The sequence below is a fragment of the Pyxicephalus adspersus genome, chromosome 3 (genome assembly GCF_032062135.1).
Source record: "Pyxicephalus adspersus chromosome 3, UCB_Pads_2.0, whole genome shotgun sequence".
NCBI lineage: Eukaryota > Metazoa > Chordata > Amphibia > Anura > Pyxicephalidae > Pyxicephalus > Pyxicephalus adspersus.
In genome coordinates, this window is record NC_092860.1 from 6746118 (window position 1) to 6766707 (window position 20590).

The window sequence follows — 20590 nt, forward strand, 5'->3', positions numbered from 1 at the left end:
TGCTTTGTGAATTATCCTGACAGCGTAGGGGAATCATATATATGCCCCCCCCCCTCCTTTTTCCCTCTGCTTATCCTGGCACAGGATTGTAATATATGCAGAATGAAGGCGTCTGCGCCGCTGCTACTGTTTCCTGGTTTATCCGCCCCTGCAGCCTGCTCGATTTCGCACTGTCTCCCTCCCAGCAGGTCACCGTCCTCGTAACGCTAGCTACCAAAACAAAAAACCATGCTCACAGATACTCAACTGTTTTTTTTCATTGCCAGTGGCAGTAATAATAAAAAGAAAAAAAAAATGCATAGCTTATGTTAGCGCAGATGCTGGTACTTTTTTTCTGGTCGCAGCAATGCGCTACTCTCCAAGGGCATCACTTAAAACCGTCAAAGTGTTTGGCTTGGAGTGGCGAGTTTTGAACCGGTTACAGGGTCCGTCTCCAGCATGAATCAAGACCTTGTGCACGGTCTTCAAAATCCGTCTTTCCGCTAAAGAGAATCAAGATCGCGTTTCTATCAAATAGACGCTGGAGAAGCACAGAAGGGGCACAGTGTGAAATAGGAATGAGACAGGGGCCGGTTTGGCACCTGGAGTACCTTAGCGGGATCAAGTGTCGGCCATCTCCTGGGGACAGTGTCCCTGTTCTTTCTCTTGCATTTTAATATAAAGATTTAATACATAGAATTAATACCTAGAATTATATAGCAATGTATGGTTTTTTTAATGCATTGTCAGCCCCTATTAAGAAACTACGTTGATGACCAATGTTCCTTTTTTTATTATTTGCAAAATATGGCATCATGCCATTGCACTCTCCTGGTCCATGATCTGCCTTCATTGCACACAAGAACACAATGATGACATCAACGTATCTGAAAGAAGGTACGCAATGAAAATATAAAAGGTTCGATTGAAAAATGTGAGTAGTGTGTTGATAAAAAAGGGTACAGGGAATGCAAATTGTAAGCAGATTAAACTCAAGCTTTACTGAGCCTTTTGCTTGCAAATGCAACAATACATACAGAGTATTAGAGCTCCTGGTTCAAGCTTTGTTATTTCAGAATAAGTGTGCACAGTGTAAATTCTGTTTCTGGTAAGTAAATTGAACTGACATTGTGCACTGGGGCTTTGGCGGCTCGCCTTTCAGAGCAAGTCCCCAAATTACCTTCTCATTAATGAAATGTCATTTAAATGACAGGGCGGCCTCGTGAAATAACTCCCATAGACTCACAGTGCTGACCTGCAGCTCGAGGCCGAGAGGTAGCCAGGACTCCCTAGGGTAAAGGCCAGGTGTTTTATCTCGGAAAATGAGCATTGGATGCTAAAATAAAGGTCACAGACAGGAGACTGGCACTCGGTCATATAACCAATCTCTGGAGGGTGCTAAAAACAATTAAGGAGAAAGCAAACACATTTCATGTCATATTATTCCAACTGTAAATCCGGAGGGAAGCAGAAAAAACAATATATAATAGCATGCGCCATGTTATCACTGGCTGCTTATCTAACTAACTAACCAACTAACCATCACCACTGGCTAACTGTAACTTTTTTTTGACTTCTTGGATATATCAGGGTTCATTGTACTGACAATATGCTTGAAGAAGAAATCCGGGAATTTGGCATTCCTGTAAATGCTAAATAAAGCAACATGGACTAATGCATAAAATTAGATTTGACCGGTCATTGTTCTGATTTAAAGCAAATCTTAACCATATCCAAATGGTACTTGGAATTGTTTCATAGAATACCTCTGCTGATTTTGATCCAGCCTCTTGCAGTTACTTATTGTCTACACGCACTTTACATTATTGCTCTGGGTGGCTTGCTCATAGTGACAACGGTGGGCCATGCTTGAGCAATGTGTGTTGGTTGGTGGTTTACAGATTGTAAATAAGAAAAGTAACATTTGTTTCGCTATTAACTTCTTCTCCATCACTGACCTCCTTACATTTACTGTTCTGCAATCTGGTGCCGGGGCTCTTCTGGGTTGAACTCCCAAAAAGTGGAACTGTCGTTGGCTTTTTGGAATATTTATAGATTTCCTTTCCACTCTTTGACCCGCACGGATTAATAATATTATCTTTTATTTATTGTTCAGCCCTGTGCAATAAAGAAACAGGAATACAAATGCCAAATTTGCATTAAAATCCAGTACAAACTATGATAGGGATGGTGAAGGGGACCCTGCCCAAAGAAGCTGACAATCTAAGAGGCGGGAAATATAATATATAATAGACAGGAGACTGGCAGCCATCCATAGCTCTGCTCAAGTAAGGAAATGCAAGTAAACCCAAATTAATTTTTTTGACTCCAGCTTTTAATTAGTAGCAGCATTGCAAGCTTGCTGTGCATGCCACTTCTTTTCGGCATTGGGTGCCTTTGTCTTTGAATAAATGGAGCAGGGCAGATTGATATTATTGCTGGCGCTGCAAGGTGGTGGCTTAGTATTGTCATCCTGAAACCTTCTACTTGCAGGATCTCCAGAAAAAAATGATTTGCTTAAAGCAAACCTAAATAGCAAAAGCATTTAGCAGTCAGAAGGAACAGCTGATGTCCCTTCTGCAATTAAATAAACTTACCTGGCTGATTGCAATTTTTAAATTACATCTACTTGTCCTTAATTTACCACGGTCGCCCGAATCACTTTACTTCTGGGTTTAAGATCTTCAACTATCTCGAATGGCCAGGCTGGAATGATGCAAATCATGGACATTGGAGTTCATAGATTACATGCATCCAGCTAAGCTGCACAGCTCAGTGCACATTGAAGGAAAGATTGTGAACATGCAGCAAGGTTTATTTTATTGCAGAAAGGACCAACTGCAATAAAATAAACCTACCGACCTGCAATAATAAACCTGCCCGCTCACATTCTTTTATTATTTAAGTTTTTAAGCAAGTTTTTGAGCAAGGCCCATTGTGACACCAAACTGCACCAACAAACACCAACACCAAAAAAATATCTGCACTTTCAAAGTTCTTATCTTCCCAATAAATGAAGCAAAGGCTTTGTATGTCATTCACGTACGTTTTTTTAACCTAACCATCTTTCATAATCAATACTGACAATGTTTATAAGCATTAATCCTGTAAACCATTCAAAAGAAAAATAACACAAACAGGATTTGGACACAGACCACGGTGCGGGCCCTGCAGCAACACTTTGGAACTCGGTTAAAAAATCCACCCATTCGAGAATCCCATTCGGGCGAAGGAAGCTTATAACCCCCTGGAGTCAATACCGAGAACGATACCTCACTCGGAAGAAGAAGGTGCCAGCTTTTAATACGGCATTACTAAAGTAAACGTTTAATTTACCAAAAACCAAACTATCAGAAAAAAAAGATCCCTTAAGGCAATGAAGGCAAAATATGTGAAACCTGTTTAGGAGAGAAAAAAAATTGTAATAACAAACTAGCATTTCTTGACTTGCAAAACTGCAATTTTTCTCCGGCAGACTAGCGGGCATAGAATTTCATTCTGTAGCAAAATATTTATTGAGTTTTTAAATGTAACTGTTCTTTTTCGACCACAGAAAATGTAATTATGGAAGACTGAGGAGATCAAATTGATTGAAAATGAACAGGTCTTTATAAAGCTTTGGCAGGGATTTTTGTGGTTAAAGCTGAATTCCAGGCCAATAGAAAAGACGCAAATTAATGCGACTTTGTATTCATTAATTCATGGTTAAAGCTGAACTCTGGTTAAAATGTAAAAATCTTCTGTGCGTTGGTGCGTATGAGCATTGCCCATGCTTGATATCCATACGGACACTTAAATATTCCGCCTTAATAATTAATTTGTTGTATTGACATCACATATATTCCAGAAACAGAACTCTCATGTCCCTTTATAGTACCTCCCCATTGTAGTTTGCTCTGCTGTTTCTTTACAGATCATTACATTCGCACATTGGGCATCGTCTACGTACCTGCACCATATTTATAGTTACTGACCGCATTGCCCATGCAACCATATACTTTATATACTGAGACAGAGCTACACTCTCAGACATGGCCAAAGTTCCACCAGTTCTTCCTAATAAGATGCAAAACATCATAAAAAATGTAATTTACTTGCACCAAAGACTAAAAGTAACAAAGTGATGTTGGGACATAATCAGCTTCTCCCAATGGAGAGATAATGGAAAAAAATCCGAGCCCAGAATTCAGCTTTTAATGTATATTTTAAAGTTTAGCTACAGGGCCAGCAAAATGTTCTTTGTGCTGGGGCTAGCCCGGCACTTCAAGGGTTCTACTTTCCTTGCCTTGTTCCTTCTGCGGCCAAAGTACTCTCAATTCTTCCGTGGCCGAAGAGCCTTTCATCCAAAAGCCATAGGCTATGGAAGGGCACTGGGTTTAATCCCCTTACAACAGACAGCTACTGGTCTTATATTCTACGGAATACAATCAGCAGCTGCAACCATGGCGGCCTAAAGAAGGACCTACGGAGGAATGAGTGATAGGATAAGTGAACGTATAATGTATTCTGCCCATGGATGCAGAACAGGGCTATCCCTACTGCAAGGAAACATTTTGCCCTTTATCAGCCACCTACAGTCTTCTGTACAGCAGAGCCCAGACAGGGAGGTGGTAAAGCAATGCGAAAACCTAAGCAGCTGTACTGCAGTACAAAGAGGCTGTAGAAGAGAACATAAACTGATCAGACCAGTGACAGGCTCAAATCCTAAATTTGAAGATTTTATTGAAGAGACGGTGACAACATTCTCAGTGTTTTCCCAGTTGTGGTTCTGAGTTGTCAGAATATCACATACCCAGTGACTCCTGAACACAATATACTGACACATTCTGCTGTTGTCACCATCTGGACATTTGTCCTATCTACAGCAACTTGCTCCAGGGAGTAGCAAACCCCATTGATGGCAACCAGATTTGCACAAAGCTGCGGTTAAAATTTTCACACTACAAGCAAGCAGCCAAAGGAGGCAAGTCACTTTAAGGAACCGTGCTGCGATCTGGGACCATGACCGTGCCCATGGCTGAACCCTAAGGCCTGGATATCATTTAAATCCTGGCTTGTAGACTTGTATTATTTTCTGCACAGAGCAATAGATTTTTAATTTTCTTCCATCTTAAATTCAGTAGACATCTGTATGCAATCAGTAAAGTCACAGGTATAGGGCAATATTTGAGCTTAGCTGGTGTCACTTTGCCCGATGTGAACCAACGCTATCTGGGAGACTGCAGCAAATATATTTCAAATTGTGCATCACATTTTAATACGACATAAACATTCTGACCGGCTGAAACTAAACGCAGCCAAAAATAAACAGCATTTCACCGAGGTTTATTTTTTTATCGCTGTCTTTACGGACAGCCTATATTAGTCATCATTTTTTATAGACTATCCGTAAATTTCTAGGTGGTTGCCAATCTTGGCATCCTAAGCTTAGTTTTGGTGTACTTAGCTTGGCCAGTTAAAGAGAACCAGTCACTGATTATCTGATGACTAACGGGCATGTGTTTTTTAAAGGAATGTGATCAAATCCCCACTTTTATTATTTTTTTCTCTTATTGTCCCATTAAAAAAAACAAAGTTTCTAAAAGAACGATCCTTTTCAGTTCTTTTTATTTCAGATTCCTTTTTTCAGTGGTGATTAGTGCTTTGATGTGATTATTATAAAGTGTCAAACAGAAACTCCGTTTGTCTAATTGCAAGAACTCAAATGAAAATCCATTCATTTGAAATGCAGCCACCATTGGCATCAGTAAATTACAGCAAACAGCACTGATCTCCATGGTGGCCAGTGGCCATTAATAATGTGCCAAATACTGTATGATGATTATCATACTGATCTCTGTTTTATAAATTGATAAATGATCATTTGTTGATAATTAATAAAATGTGATGAGCGTGTCACCATTTTTATGAATGGGGCAAAGTCAATAGTGTCATTATTTCCCTGAGATAAAGTCACTTTGTTAATGACTGTTGTATTATAACAGGGGCTCTAAGTTTCCATATGCTTCCTAAACTTGGTGTTAACTTTTTATTCCAATGAATTGCCTTCATATCAAAGGCACAGATGTCATTGGCACACAGGGTACCCCACAGCTGGGGGAATCGTTTGTCCCCTTGGTGCCTCCAAAACTCCTTAGCAAGAAGAGCTACAAAGAAAGCAATCCATCCTTCTATTCTGCCAGAGATTTAGTTCTCGATGTACACTGGGAGTATATGGTGAAATATTCTACCAATACAAATGCAAAAGCTGTGCAGGGAGAGAATCGAGGAGGACTTGGTTAGATTGCATTGGCACATGGCCCTCATTTGGAACTAATCCCTGGGTCCCTTTTACCTTCCCAATCATCTCTCTTTTCAAATACAGTGGATTTTTTTTTCTAAACAAATTTTATAATATATACAAATTTTTTTCCTCCCAACTATTGTGTTCCTCATGGGTAGCCCAAAGCTTGCCATATACATGAAAATAACTGGGCATTTGTAGTCTGTCTGTAATATATTACATATCAGTTTGTTTAGGATAGGACTTTCACTTGTATCCAAATCTAGATGCTTAGATGTATATTTATTTAGTTTGTAAACTTTTTAGTTTGGAAATATTAGTAAAACATTTAAAGGAAAGCATATTCCTGTAATTTTTTCCCATGTTTATAATATTTTTATGACATGTGCACTGCATATTATATTCTGCTAATTACAAATATATTATTGTGACTAATGTAATGCAGTGGAATTGTAAAATCCAAAGTCAATGAAGAAGTGTTACGTGTACTTGGATCTTCTACAGGTGATCCTATAGAGCAAGGGTGACAAACTCTGGCCCAGGGGCCAAATCTGGTCCCCAATGTAATTTTTTAGGCCCCCAAAGGAATTCTAAATATAAACTGCAGCTGGCCCACTGCCGCATTGAAATAGCGCCGCTACTACAATTCCAGGCATCACTCGCATCTATAGACCAGCGGGCTCTCTGCCTATGCGTGGCCCCGCATTGGACTGTTTTATAGACCCAAATAATGCCAGGAATTTTAGTAGCGGCGCTATTCCAATGAAGAGGGAGTTCCAGCCGTGCGCCACTCATAAGATTTAGCTCCGCATTGGCAGCGTCTGGCATTTCCAGCACTCCCCCTCAGCTATTCCAAGGCATGGACTTGAATGGTTGGATTTTCATAGAAGAATATTATTATTATTGTTAGCCTGTGCAAAAGTGTTACCATTACCAATTTAACTCAGAAGGCTACAAATAGAGAAAAAGGCAGAAGATTTTTTCCTAAATAAAAAAAAATTCTTATGCCTCTTTCTCTATTATAAGGCTTGTACCAGGTTGAATGTAAAGCAAAGCCTCTTTGTTTCCATATGAAAGAGGGTTTATATCCAATAAGAAGGAAAAATGTCCTCAATTTTTTCAATATATTTTAAGATTGGCCTGTGACTTTATCTAAGTTTTTAATTTTGGCCCTCTGTGTTGAATAGCTGCTCCCCTGCTGCATGCTTTGGTATCTCCCACTATCCCATATTTTACTATTTTGTCCTGTGGTCAGCAGAAGCAACCACATTACATGGAGGGGGAAATTGGTGATTAAGATTGCACTGGGCAATCCTAATTTTCCTGGAGTTTAGGGACAATCTTACTTGCTCAGCTTTTATCGTTTATAGTTTGCTAAAATTATAAGAAAATAATAAGACTTATTAAAGAAATAGAAACTTTACCTCCCCAGAGATGGTGGCTCTCATGGACAGCTACAGCTGCTGCTGACACCCAAGAACTCCAGGTGTGTTGAATAGCTGCTCCCCTGCTGCTTGCTTTGGTATCTCCCACTAACCCATATGTTACTATTGTGTCCTGTGTTCATCAGAAGGAGCCATTACATGAAGTAAGGGGGGGATTTGGTATGCAATGGTATGCAATGCAATGTTACAAGAATTAGATGTCTGTATATAACGTCGCTGTATTCCAAGTCCTCACGTGTGCCCGTGTCATGTTTAATAAGGATCATAACATTATGCTGCTCCAAAGTCTCAGAAGTAACAATGATGCCATTCAGAAACAGGAGTAAAATCCGGCAATTGCTCGATACATTTTATAGGCCGCATTCACCAGTCGTGTGTACATAGATAGCAAAATAACGAAACATTCCATGGCAAACAAAGGCGGAACATAAACCTTTACCGTATGGCTTCCATGTTTGGATACATAGGTTGTGCTTATCTCAGTAATGTGACATGGGGACACAGCAGCAATAACAATGTATAGATTTTCAGACTTCCTACAGATAAGTACAACGGTCAGCTGCAATTCACCAGAAGTCACCTTTATTTTATGGGTGGCAAATCAGGATAAGGTGAACTCAGCAGCTAAATACGCAGATAAAAGACTTGCATGCGAGCTCTTTGCAAGTAAAGGATTTGTATTTCTGTTCATTTAGTTCTGGGATTTATACAGATCTTACACAGAGAAGGAGACCTGTCTTTTCTCTGCTGGAGTTCAGCACCACTTACTGGTCTTGTCCCTCCCCCTTTCTGTGATTGGAAAGTGAAAGGAGAGGAAGTTGTCTGATGATCTCCACTCTCTGTCATTCTGATTTATTCTATCAGCATGCTCCTTGTTAGCACACTCATACCAACTAATAGGCTTCCTATGCTGATTTCCCATGCCTCGCACCTGTGGTTTGAGTATGCATGATTTTTTCCATTAAGTTTCACAAGCTTTGTCTAGACCAGGCATGGGCAAACTATGGCCCGTGGGCCAAATACGGCCCTTTGGGCATTTTAATCTGGTCCATCAAATATTGGTACAAAATCGCCCACTGGCTAAAAAGGGTGACCAAAAACATTGTTCCCATTGACATGGAATGCACTTTGAATGTATGTTTTCTTTACTTTTAGTTAACAGCTTTTACACATAGTTTATATAAGTTTATACAAACACACTCCATTAATCTGATACTGGCCTAGCCCATCTGTCAAATTTTAAAAACCATTGTGGCCCCTGAGCCAACAAATTTGCCCACCCCTGGTCTAGACTGGGATGATTCCATCAATCTGCTACAGGCAAGTAGAACCGTTTTCTCAGTCCCCTATGCCTATTGATAAGAATGATACAGTGTGTGCCAGCAAAGAACTACACAAGCTCCAGGACTTGCATGGCTGTGGCATCTTAGACCCGGCATCTCAGCCCAAGAAGCAACCCTGGATGATACCTGAGCACAGGTGGCTCCTCTTTTTGGAGAGAGAAGCAGATAAAGACCGTGGGGCTGATTACTTTGTATTGGATTCAATACAGTTATTTTGTATTGAAACCAATAAAAAATAATTTGAATTTCCCGCCACGTTCCAGCAACGATGTCACCGGGAACTCCCCGGGAACATCGGAGGAAGAGGACAGGGCCCGAGAATGGGATCCAACACCCAGGACCCTGGAGGACACCGATGGGACCAGGTAAGTGTTTTTTTTGTTAATGTCTTTAGCTACCCCAGATGTGGCTCTGGGTTACTGCTTTCAGCATGTTTTTTCAGGTTTAGTGGATCACCCAGCTTTACTAATGAAAGTGTATTCTCTCCAGCCTTGGAGAGCTTTAATAAATTAGGCTCATTTAAGCGGGGGCACTATGATCTCTATGAGAGCAGAAAAATACAGGGGGGTAGTTGTGGTGTTGTGAAATTACATACTTACCCCCTCCTCAGTGCCTGGTGGTAATCATGGACATTTTTGGGGAGCATTTGGGTGCAGTTGGGGTTTCCTTGCATAGAAATCAGACCTTGTGGGGCGGTTTGAAGGAAGTAGTTGGAGCAAAAGTGCATCTTGGGACAAAAATCACACCACTGCACCATGGGCAAAATAAATAGGCATTTAACCACTTCTATTGGTTCCAGTTACAGCCAGTGCTCCAGACCTGCTGTAGATCTTCATCCACTCCTCTTGATGTTGGATCTTCAGCCATATTATTGGGCCAGGTTGGAATAGCAATGGGAGTTCATGCCGTCCCCGCAGCCCCGGGGCATTCCAGATCTCCAGGTATATCCCAGCATCCGATATGCATGCACAGCTCAGTGTACATGGAAAAGAAGGTTGCAAAAGGGCAGATATGTTTTTATGCAGAAAGGACTTTGCAATTAAATACCTGCCTGCTCACAATTTTGAAATATTGCTTAGCTTAGGATAGATTTTATTTTGGGTTTACTCCTAGATTGTAAGCTCTTCAGGTCAGGGTCCTCTCCTCCTCCTGTGTATTTCTCCTCCTCCTGTGTCTGTATTCATCTGTCATTTGCAACCCCTATTTAATGTACAGCGCTGGGCAATATGTTGGCGTCAAAAAAATCCTGATTAATTATTATTATTATTAATAATAATAATAATAAAAATAATAATAGTAAAAAACTAAAGATTTCCCCTTTAAATCATATTAGAAGAAGATGCAGAACCGTTCAAAAACAACGATGCAGAATTTGCAATATGGTTTACAGTCCCAGGTCAGGCCGTAGGCTGAATCGAGGCATTTACCCAATTTCCCCTTTGTCTTCCGCAGCCCAGGCCCGCGATGGGCCGGTAATGGAGCTGTCATAATGCCGTAATGGATCTCCACTTGAAACCTGCAGACCGCTATTTAACGTCTTCAGAAATCGGCTTATAAAATCTTCGGTTACCGTCTTGTTCTCTTAAAGGCCAGAAAGGTAATGGATTTGGAATTGCTTTGGAAAGCCGACAGGTTTTTCTAATAAATGAAAACAGAACCAGATTTCAGGTTAATTCTCATATTTGTAACAGGGAGCGGGAGCTCTCCCCACCTGTCCCCGAGGATAGCTACAGACGTGAATGTATTTAGGCTTCTACTGTCTCAAAGAGCAGCAATAATGCTAGCACATCTTTTTGTCTAGCATGTTTCAACTTTTTTTCAACCCTACATTCTGCATTGATTCTCCCTATTGACCCCAAGCTTTAGGGGGCAGCACAGAGTCATGAACTTCCCACCCGCTATATATCACCTTTTCTTCTTTGGGTAATAACAAGCAGCGATTGATTATGTCTTGAGCTTCCTTCCATTTGTGTATGACAAGAACTTTGGGGAAGTCATCTGGGAATATCAAAAGCAAAAGGGAAAAAACAAACTTGCTAAAATTAAACTAAATGTATCTTATAAAGGAGGGAGAAAAATACTTACCTCTCTAGTGGATCCAATCTTCATCCTCCTTAAGAGCTACAGCAAGTACTGGTTGAATACCAAGCCCCCCCCTCCCCTTTCTCAATGTAATGGTTTCTTCTGCTGATGTATGGGTCAGTGGGAGATACCAAAACATACAGCAGGGACACATTTCTGGGGAGGTAAAGTTTCTACCTCTTTAATATGTCATCTTATTGTTTTATATTGTTAGCAATCTATAAAAGATAAAAGCTGAACTTCAAGCAAATATGTTTGCTCCCAAACCCCAAGAAAATTAAGATTGCTCCTAAACAGTGCAATCTTAATCATTAAGTTCCCCATCCATGTAATTTGGTTTCTTCTGGGTACAGGTCAGTGGGAGATACCAAAGCAAGCAGCAGGGGAGCAGCTATTCAGCACAACTGGAAGTTTGGGGTGTCAGCAGTGGCTGTAGCTCTGCTTGAGAGTCACCATTTCCGGGACAGGTAAGGATTCTTCTTTTTTTTTTTCATTATCTTATTTTATATTGTTAGCAAACAATGAAAGCTGAACTCCTAGCAAAGAAGATTGTCCCAAAACAAGGTAATCGTAACCACCAAGTTCCCCCTCTATGTAATGGTTCCTTCTGCTGACACAATAGTAATGTATGGGTGAGTGGGAGATACCAAAGCATGCAGCAGGCGAGCAGTTTTTCAACACACCTGGAGGTTTTGAGTGGCACCATCTTTAGGTAGGTAAAGCTTTTACTTCTTTAATATGTCTTCTTGATCTTTTATATTGATAGCAAACTATAAAAGATAAAAACTGAGCAAATAGGATTGCCCCTAAACTCCAAACAAATTAAGATTTCCACTAAACACTGCAATCCTAATCACCAATTTCCCCCTCTATTTAATGTGGTTGCTTCTGCTGAGCACAGGGCACAATAGTAAAGTATAGGTAAGTGGGAAGTACCAAAGCATGCGGCAGGGGAGCATCTGCTCAGCACACCCAGAAATTTTGGAAGCTTGCAGTGGCTGTAGCTTGACATGAGGGTCTCCCAGATAAGTAAAGATTAACTCCTAATATCTTCTCCTAATATTGGTCAGTCACAGAGTAGGGTAAGAAGCTAACCTGTAAGTGCAAGTGAAACTGCAAAAGAGAATCAGATCCTCTCTGCTGCTAGGCAGGATTGTAATGATGGACGTTGGATGTTGTGAAGTTTTAGTATTAAAATTGGGTGGACAGAAACACAAATCCTTTAGCACTAAAAGTTAAATATAACTAACATACCGTGTGTCTCCGGTATTAAATGCACACTTGGGCTTTAACACTTATAGCTAAAAATAGCCAATCCCGTTTGAGTTTTTTTTCCCCTCTCTCGTTATATTCTGTTACTTCTCCATCGTCATTACATTGGCTGTGTTTATTTGTTCTGTGATCACGATGAACAAGCCCAGCACTGGTTTTACTGGAAAAGCCTTGTTTTCCTTTCCGTTCTCCGGCGGCAGCAGTGAGGGGTGTTCCCCCACCGCCGCCACCCCCCTCCTTAAAAAGCGCAATCCTATTCGCCAGCGTTAAAGCAACATCCAGAACCCGAGCAGGTGTGGCATCGAAATGAAAAATGGGATCTCACCCAAACACATCATACACGTTCCTGCCTGGCAGAGTAACTTACTGTATGTTGTATGTGCTGCAGAAAGATCACTAAAGTCCTAAATAAACTCCCCCCTCCTCCTTATTATATGAAGAACAGCTTGTCTTGTTCAGAGGGGATTTTGTGGAAGGAACATGAAATTTGGGGTCGTGGAAATATCTAATCCTTGTTCTTTATCCTGGGAGATTTTACTGTCAGCCAGCCATGTGTATCGGGAAATGTAAAGCTGAGGTTCTGATGGGAAGATTTGTGTAAAAAAGGTAATGTAAAAAAGAAAGAAGGGAAAAAAAAAAAAATATATATATATATATATAAAATTCATAAAGTAAACCTAAGGTGAACGTCACATATTCACTCCTGTGCATACTCAGCCTCGCCTTTTGTTCCCACCCCCGCTGTACACAGCTTAAGAAAGAAAGAAAGAAACATCGCCTTTTGTTCCCACCCCCGCTGTACACAGCTTAAGAAAGAAAGAAAGGAAAAGAGAAAGAATATATATATATTAATTTTACCATGCAGGTGAAGGTGAATTTAACATGTCCACTTGCATGCCCCTCCCATGCATATTCAGTCCTGTCCTTTATTCCCAACACAGCTGAAGAATAAAGAAAGAAAGAAAGAAAGAAAGAAAGAATAATATATATTACCATGAAGGTGAATGTAACATGTTCACTTCACTGCCCCTCCCATGCATACTCAGTCCTGCCTTTTGTTCCCACCCCCGCTGTACACCACTTAAGAATGGCTTATACATTCTATTGGCTATAGTTTTCAACTGTGTCACTGTTTGCACATGTCAGGAATGCATGTTTATCATCTGTTGGCCTTTTTTAATATACAATTCTATGAAATATGTTGGTGCTATATTATTAAAGATTATTAATTAAAATTAGCCAACAGAATTAGGATTACTGGGATTTCTTTAATACTTAGCTTGAGCAAAGAAACTGGGAGGCAGAGGGAGTTTTGTTCCTCTCTGACACCTACATATAAAGTTATGTAAAAGGGAGGAGCGGAGTGATATTTAGAAAAGAAAGCACTGCAGGTAGACCCTGAAAGACCGCGGACATGATCAACGCTGGCGAGGGGAGTGGGCAGGAGAATCAATAGGAACATTCTGCAAGTGAAAAAAAAGATCAGTGATGGCTTTAAAAACATGAAGCCTTGACTATACCTAAAAAAGCTATTTTTTACAAATTTACTTACTAATCCTAAACTACATGAGCAACAGCTAACTGGCTTCTCATGCTGCTTCTCCCTTTACTAGTCTAAGCTATGCTGTACAGGGCTGATACCGAGTGAGATTGAGGTATATCAGGGTGTATTCATGGGAGCTACACTAACCTTACCTTTTGTGTTTTCTTTCACAGGGCGAGGGAAAATCAGCACGGTGAATCATTATGATGCAGAGATGTTAATTTTAGATTATGGGCTGGCAGAAGTGAATTCATAGAAGTTCTGGATGTGCAGATAGAAGGGAGCAGACAGGGAGGTGCGGAATCCTTTGTGTCCTGCAGCCAGAAAACACCCAACTCACACACAGAGCAGATTCATGTCTGACTCTTCCCAAGGGTCAGAGTTCATCAGGAGTAAAAGGAAAGGGGCATTACCCCATTATTCCCCCATCATTCCCCCATACAGACCTGGGGAAAGTAGCCATATGACATGGTGCTATTCACCACTGTGACACTTCTCACACCAAAGTGTAAAGGACAAGTCACAATCAGCAATGGTAATGTTTTAAAGAGGACCTGTCCTAAGAAAAATACAGGGCTGTGATTGCTTCTGAAAATACTGGTTCAAAGCAAGAGGTCAGCAATGGTATTCTACTCATATATAATTATTTTTATATGTATCTGCACAGCCCTGTGCCCTAGACTATGACTGGGTTCTAAATCATATACCGAGTCGCCATCAATTCCTGTTAGAATGTCTGCAGTCTCTGACCGTCTCCTGTACAATGTCTGCAGTCTCTGACCGTCTCCTGTACTATGTCTGCAGTCTCTGACCGTCTTAATAATAATAATAATAATAATAATGTTGCAAACTGATCACTGGGAGAGATTGAGTAAAGGCTACCCACTTCCTGCAGAAGGCAGAAAACATCATTTCAGTTTAGATAAGTCCCAGCTTGGAACTGTCCGGAATTTGGTCTGGATCTGCAGATTTAGAAGCATAGGGAGAAAAAAGGTCGGAGGGGTAGGCAGGTACCATAAGCAGGGTGAAGGGTGCAGGATGCACAAAGACCACTATTAATAGGGACAGCTGGGTTGGTTGAAATTCAGGGTATTTACCCACGTTTGATGGTTTTAGTAGACCTACCAGGTTCACCAGTCTGACCCGTACAAAGGTATACCTTAGGTAAATGAAAAATGGCATGTATGGTATAATTCCATAAATTTCAATGTTATTGCCAACCCCTAGGGTCACTTAGTAAAAGTACAGAAAGAGGCAAAAAGAAGGGTTTAATGGCTAAATTATATTGGAAATGAGTCAAAAGACTAAGTACATAATAGTTGCATAGTCACCAATCTGAAAGACACCCCTTAATTCTCCATTGCATTAATGATTGAGGGGGGGGGGGGGGAGTTTGACTCTAAACAAAGCACTCCTGGTGATTAAAGAACAAAGATAATGGAAAACAAAAATCCAGTTGTGATTATTGGACAGGACCTGTTTGGGTGTAACCTTAAAGGTAGGGTCCTTTGGTCTCTTAATTTCTGACGCGTTTCACCATAATGGCTTCCTCAGGGGAGTTTCAGATACATATAAACTTTATTGATGACTTGGTCTAGGTATAATGTTACACCTGCATCAGCCACAGCTAATAATATCCTATTATAGAGAGGTCCATTTGGGACTATACTTCTGCACTGAGCAGCCTGAATCAGTTGGGTTTGAAAACGATCTTTTGCATGGAGTTGGATTTGCTGGCTGGAATGCATCCTTGTGAATGTAGTTAAAGAGTGCAAACTGCTTAGTTGGCACTTTAAACCTGGGCCCATTGTTGCAGTGCACCACAAGCTGCATTCCCAATGGTTCTACCCCAAACAACCAAAGCCATAACAAGGTCTTCCTAAAGTTCCCTTTAGAATAGGTATCACCCAACCGATTATTTACTTGACAAGATGACATCACATCCCAAAAAATATCTAGAAACCACCAGATACATTTTTGGCACATTGCCAATTGCAGAGACTTTAAGGCATTTATATCATTCAGATAAAATGTCACATAATCATCTAAAATAAACAAATTTTTATAAACATAACAAATAAGATATAAAAAAAAAACAAAAACACTCTTATCTCAACAAAAGATTTCACATGAAGGGGATGCATAGGTCTTATATTGTTAATCGACGCATTTTGCGAATCTGTGAAACGCGTCATTTCACACATATTAAGATAAACCCTAAATGTGACCCCTTCGTGTGAAATCTTACTCATTCTTACTTTAATAAAATGTACCCCAATGATTCTATTACAACTGTGTATGATGACCAGATAGGAACTTCTGTTTTAATAATGGGGAATACCATAGGTCACAAGAGATCGCTGACATTTGTTCCCACTTCCATTTAGCCACTTTGCCAAGATCAACACAAATTACCAATTGAAATTAATGGGTCCTGTATGCCACTTTCAAATATAGTGATCGGTTACTCCATTCAAGTGAATAAACTTTTAAAACATAATGATGATATGGCAATCAAAGCATGGATCTCTACCGCACTAAATCCAATTATTTTTCCAATCAAATTCCGATCAACCACCAAATGTGCCCAAAAGATGCGACATGGTGCCATTCTCTCCATGTGGCCATGTATAGGCAGATCATAATATTTTTTATTATTTTATATATTACAAACTATCTCAATTATTGCAGAAATCAGCATTCTTCTCCATAAGTCACCAGAAAAGCCTGACTGATAGACCTCTCGATAAATCTGTCACCAGGACAAAAGCAGAAGAAAACACTTCAAATAAATACTTCTCCGGACTCTAGCTTTCCAGAACAGCGCTCCTTCAATACAGCACTCCTGAAAGTACCCTGCCACTTAAAGCCTGCTCTTTTTTTGACATTAGCATTTAGGTCAATGCTTTCAGATTTACAATCTTGGGGGTGCAATTCCCTTGAAGATTAAACCTTCATTAGGTCTTTTTGTTGCTGCCCTTGTATCCATCAGTTTCCAACCCTGGCGACTGCTGTTCTGCAGAATGCTACACAATTCATACCTAACACCCTTCAAAATGTTTTTAGGAAATTGAAGCCCCCCCTCTCCCTTTTCCACTTTTTTGTCGTTCCTTTAGCCCCCTCGGATCATTTTGGTTCTTTCCATTAAAAGCAGGAGAAAGCTTCTTTACCCTTCTGACATATGCAGACATCAATCACTTTCCATATAACGAAAAAAGCATTTTTTCACAGGCTTCACATTTAAAAATGTTGTCAAAAGGAATAAGATAGGGCCAGAATAATTCCCTCTGTGGTTCTACATTAAATAGTTTTTATGGGTAATTTATTGAGAGGCTGTTCCAATCTGCTTTACTACAGTGCTTGGAAAATAATGGCATGCTTTTCATAAGGATTGTAGTTCTCTTTTTTTATGGAAGGAAAAGATCTATTTTGTGTTTTAAAAAAGAAACACATGTTATAAACTGCCAAGTTACAGCATGGATCACAAGTAAAAATAAAATAATATTAGTATTTTGCATCTGTGTAAAAACAAAGCCCGTTGGATGTTAGACAATGGTCCACCCAAGGGGAGCAATATACATTTTACAGCCATGGTGAACATCTTGAAACCTATGGATCACATACTGGCCATTTGGTACTGGATGTGTGGCCCCTGGACACCAGCAGCCAATAATGAGCATGGCACCATTGGAAATGATCTGTAATACCAGTGATCTCCAGCAGTCTTATGTAACATGTCTTTACTCTTTAACCATCTCCTACATCTCTACACTTGGAGCATGGCAACAGTCTGTAACTATTTCCTTATTCTAACAGTCTTTAATTGTCCCCTGCAGCATTGTATGCATGAAAAATAATTTGCACCAGTTTTGTGATGTCAGAGGCCGTAGTTAGAGCCCCATCCCCAAGCAGTGATCTATGGAATGAAATTAAAAAAACATTTGGTTGAGCATACGGGATTGACATGGTTGTAGAGTTGCTCTCCCAGTGTAATTATTGGAAATCCACTGTCACTTTGACAGTCAGGTCTCCTGTTCTCGTTTTATCAGGAACACGATCAGATCTTTTTACACAAAGCAAACAGCTGGAACTAGGGATTTATTATTTACATAAGAAGAGCCTTTGTGAAGCTAATACCATCTGCAGGACTGAGATAGTCATTTGGTAGCTTGGTCGGGTACCGGGTGGTCACCAATCTTTCCAACCTCACGGACCACTAAATTCACCAAAACCAGGCCCTTGTGTCAGTTAAAGGGGAAGGAACTTCCCCCAGAGTTACGTCATGATGCCTGAACCCTCTCACCGCAGGCTCAGACCTGCTTGCTAAATTCCGGGGGGACAGTAGCGCAGGGCTGTGAACGCGACAAAAGTTGTGCCCATAGCCCTGTGCTACTGTCCCCCCAGGATGTTTAGCAGGCAGGTCTGAGCCTGTGATTAGAGAGTGTGTGGGTTTTGTCCATATGGGGGGTCAGAGCCGCAAACCAACAACTTTTTCTCACAGATCAGACCTCCAGTTGGCAACCGCTGGCTCAAAGGACTGTTGTGCAAAGTCAGAGGCTGAAATTCCAAATTTTGACTTGCTATTGTAAAAGGAAAAAGAAAATCTTCCAATAGAAAGACCTGTTTATTGTTGGACGCTAGGAACCTTTCTGTTCTATCTGGAGGAGATGTCTGGATCCAGCATTCCCCCCAGCTCCTTTTAGCTGGGCACACCACACAGCAGTTTTTGGGTGGTTACTGAAAAGTAGAGGAGTGGCCACCTGCCCGTAGCTCCTTCCAGCCCAGCTTGTTTTGGGGAGAATACTGGAATCAGCTTAGATTTATGTACAGTTGTGCTTGGAAGCTTGTGAACCCTTGGAAATGTTCTATATTTAAACATGAATGTGATCTTGTGCTTGTGGGTAAGAAGGTTGATGACGGCCAAGACAGAAGCCCTCCCAGCATCAACATTTCCAAGCCATGTTCTGCATGGCACAGGACTAACATATCAAGCTCACTCCAGACAGAATCCCCTTGCTGTTCATCATCCAAGGACAATGCATGAGTTGGGTGCTTCTTCCGCTTCTGCTTTGGTCCAGCCCAGTTTATCAATATTATTATTATTACACAGTATTTATATAGCGTCATCAAATTATGCAGCGCTGTACAAAGTCCATAGTCATATCAATAACTGTCTGTCAAAGGAGCTCATAATATGATGTTGCTACCATAGTCATATGTCTTTAAAAAATTCAATGTTGGGGGGAAGCCAATTTACCTAACTGCGTGTTTTTGGATTGTGGTAGGAAAATTAAGTGCCTGGAGGAAACCCATGCAAACCCGTGGAGAACCTGCAAACTCCATGCAGATATATACTGTTCCTTCTCTTTCCAGTTAGCATATTGGGGATTGGGAGATGACACCATTGCATTTGTTATAAAAATCCAATAATTTTAGTGTCTCCGACCTGGTTGGGCTTTTTGTCAGTTGCGCATAAACTGGCCAGACAAAACCATAAATTACTATATTTCTTAAATCCCAAAAATTTAGCCCCCATATGAGTTTTATGTTCCATATTAATCTGTCGGCCTGGAGTCGTGGAGCTCTGTAGTTATCTGCCAGCCTTAAAATGAATTCAGTGCGCGCGTCGAAAAGGTTAACTGTAAAATCCCAACAACTTGTTTTTATAGAACGTAAACTCACTTGAAAATCACAACGGAGGGATTACCCATTTGCTCCCGCAGAGTTTTGACCTTGTTAAGTTTCTACCACCAAGGCAAATATCACTTAAGTGACAAATCCGATGACTCCCCTCCCAGCGATAACCGTCAGCTATAAAGGAATATTTTACTGCTGTCTCTGGTGGGGAGCCGGTAAGGGAATCTCAGTAAAAGTTGGTGTCAGGATGAAAAATGATGCAGTGCACAAGGTCTCTGTACCCTGGACACCTACAAGACAGGAACACCAGGCGGAGAAGTCAAGCATTTGACAAGCCGCTTTGCTCTCGCTGTTAGGTTCTCCTTAATGCTGTCTTGAGTGATGACCCCTGCTGCTTCCAAAACATGTCCTAATGCTTCTGAAGTGTCATTTTGCTTGTTTTTCTTCAAGAAGTGAATGTAATGTGCAATATGTGAGGTATAAGCCGGAAAAAAAAAGATACACCCAGCATTCCACAGCGGAGGAAGTTCCAAAGCCGTTTAGCATATTAGCATTTGTTTTTAGACAGTTTAAGTGAGGAACTCCACCCAGAATGGTGGACAAGTCTCAAAGGCTCCAGCTGTGAGATTTCACTGCAAATAGTTTGCACTTTCCCAGAAGGGATCATTCTTTCATAGTTGGATTTATGGTTAGAATATGATATGACATGGAGCATGATATGATATGGCCTGTAAAGTAAACCTGTTGGGCAGTTGTTTGGCTTTGGTAAAAGCATGAAATGCACAAAACAATCTATATAGATACCTTTATTTACCATAAATCCAGCTGTCTATTGGACAGTCATGGGGGTCCTGGGGCCCTCCTACTATTCTTCTGATTTTTCCTATTCTCCACCATTCTCTGTAGCATTATACTGTGAGTCCATGTTGGAGTCATGCCATATGTCCGTGACACTTCACAGGAAGTAGATTGGAACTGGCAATCATGCACCCTAGAATAGGGGCAG

General features: G+C 40.7%; 1 long non-coding RNA gene across 2 annotated transcripts in view; it reads right to left on the bottom strand.

Annotated features, from left to right (window-relative positions):
* Positions 1-20067, bottom strand: part of LOC140327644 (uncharacterized) — a 35723-nt gene extending 15656 nt beyond the window's left edge. For both annotated transcript variants that reach the window (XR_011920058.1, XR_011920057.1), the window contains exon 1: positions 19630-20067. This is a non-coding gene — a long non-coding RNA (uncharacterized lncRNA). The remainder of the gene's footprint in view (positions 1-19629) is intronic.
* Between the last annotated feature and the right edge of the window lie 523 nt (positions 20068-20590).